The sequence below is a fragment of the Montipora capricornis genome, chromosome 3, assembly GCF_036669925.1.
Source record: "Montipora capricornis isolate CH-2021 chromosome 3, ASM3666992v2, whole genome shotgun sequence".
NCBI lineage: Eukaryota > Metazoa > Cnidaria > Anthozoa > Scleractinia > Acroporidae > Montipora > Montipora capricornis.
The window spans coordinates 74,954,850-74,957,349 of NC_090885.1; the positions used below are offsets into that span (position 1 = coordinate 74,954,850).

Below are 2,500 nucleotides of genomic sequence, written 5' to 3' on the forward strand. Positions count from 1 at the left end.
TTTTATAAAGACATAGATAAAATGCATTGTATCCATTTCCCATGTTTTGTCTACTTTGCAGATCTAGACATAAATGGCTCTTCAAGAGTCAGTCCAAAACACTTTTATTGTAAATCATAAAATGCCTAATGATATTTCTCCTGATGATGTCAGCCAATGGGAAGGCAGTATCCAGAACACATGTTAAGTGTCTAAACCTGTAAATCCTGATACAGTTCAAGTGTTAAAGTATTCTACTCACCCTACTTTGTCGCACATTCATTCCATCAGTGAGAAACAAGTTTGGACGTATATATACAAAATCTCGGCTTGGCCATGGCCCACCCTGTGGACTATCCTAAATTTTGCATTTTCAGTCCATGCGACCACACACAATAATCTATACTAGGGATAATCAATAATTAATAGTCTATACTAGGGATAAATTTATCACTAGGGATAAATTTATCCCTAGTATAGATTATTGTGTGTCATTCAATCTTAAGAACTTTAAAGATCTTAAGATTGAATGACACAGTTACAGTACATGCACCATGAAAATTTGAGGCCACAATCCAGTATCAGTCCCTCTGTGATGAGTCATTGTTCGTCAAGTTTCAACAGCTGTTGTGTCAAGGAGGGTCCCAAAAGGACTTGTTTAGTGTGGATTTTGGAAACAGACAAGCAAAGCACAGACAATTTGATATTTAACACAATTTTAACAGCAACCATAAGGAAAGCAAAAATTACACAAATTTTTTGAATGCAGGAAATTCAAGGTCCACATAACTAAAGCACTCATGAATGTTGCCATGGGCCATTGAGAAACAAACTTACAGGGCTGCGCTAGATGATGGCAAAAAAAAAAGGATTAAAATAAAAGATTAAATTTATAATGTGGGTTTAGTTTGATTTTAAAATGTTACATATAAATATGCTTGGTTAGTCTGCAATACAACTGTAGTTCATGGTTATCTGGCTGGTTTTGTGACCTATACATGTGTGTATGTATCCATACCCTTGTTCCTACACACAAAATAAACTGTCACCATCTTGATTGCCTTGATTTTTCAAGGTTTATACACGTTGTTCACCCTTCAGCACTTTACAACCGAGAATTTGAAACAATGTCATTTTGACAAAGAATAGCAAATATTTTTGATGGGCCATAGTGTAGCCTGTGGCCTGGGACCAAGGTCTAACCCAGGTTAGTATACAACCTACAATAGATTTTAGGGAGATCTGTATGACATTTAAAATGCAAGCACCTCCAGTCGATATTGTATGTATTGTAATTTCTTGTAATTAAGTGTCGTGTGACCCACATCATGTCAAAAGTAAATGGAAAGTTCTATAGTAGAATCTAAAATTTGTTGTAAATTTAGTAAGGTCGTTTTGCATAAGCAAATCTTTGAAGTGAATTGTTCCAATCTACTAGGTGTCAATAGGGAAGCAAAATGATTTTGTCTGCTAGTTTAATTAATTCTTGTCAGTACACTAAATTTTGCGACACCCAGGCACAAGCTTTCAGAGCTGCCTATCCTTTTTCAAGCTAACATGTCTGTTTCCACACGTCCGGGAAATTCTGACGTTGTTAAGAAATCTTTAAGACATGCATGACTGGCTGATAATAAAACAATATTCCCCCACCGATATGATCGAGAACTTATAAAATGCTCCAAATTAGCTTTAAAACATAGGTTTACCTTTAATGTACAGTGTATTTCAACATTATCATTCTCGGCAGACCTTAATTAATTAACACAGGTGACAATTCGAATAGGCCTCCTTCGTCTGGACCAAAAGATGAGGAAACCATGCCCTAAGCCTGACAAAGCATGTATAAATTGACTATTTTCCCGAAAAAAAACGTCTGGAAGGTGGACTGCTGTAGAATAAGCCAGGACATGAGCATCAAAGGTGACAACCCCGTAGAGACCATTCTTTGTCCAAATACCGACAAAATGACGAAGAATATAAATTTAGACAAAACGTCAGTCAATGCGGTGGCATTTATCTGCCTTTATTGACTAGTTCAAGAAGCGAGCGATCTTCGTATTTTTCCATCAAACAAAATAAAAATAGAAATGTGCAAAGTCATAAATCAGTTACTTGGCTTTGCAAAATGGGAGTTCCGAAGACGACGATTTTGCCGGACTCGAGTTCCAATATTTTCATTTCAATGACCTCGATGCTAAAACACAAAATAGCGGTTTTGTAAAAACGTTTTCGCGTAAGCAGTGGTCTCACTTACTGTTCTCGACTTAAAATACAAAAAAATCGGGATTGATATTATGATTATGCACACTAAAGCTCCAGAAGGTCTTCGAAAAGTTTTGAAATACGCGCAACATATAGTAAACAAACCAATCTTGGAGGTGCATGCGGTCCAAACCGCTTGACAGAGAACAAGTATACAGAAAGGACCTTTTCTAAAATTTTGCAAGCCCAAGACAATTTTTGCAAGCTCCATTCGATCCGCAATCTTTCTTGCAAAAATGAAGGATACTGTGTTAACCTT

At 36.5% G+C, this 2,500-nt stretch overlaps 1 protein-coding gene across 1 annotated transcript in view; it reads right to left on the bottom strand.

Annotated features, from left to right (window-relative positions):
- LOC138044113 (uncharacterized) overlaps nt 1-2,500 on the bottom strand; it is a 14,512-nt gene that overhangs the window by 11,484 nt on the left and 528 nt on the right. The window lies entirely within an intron of this gene.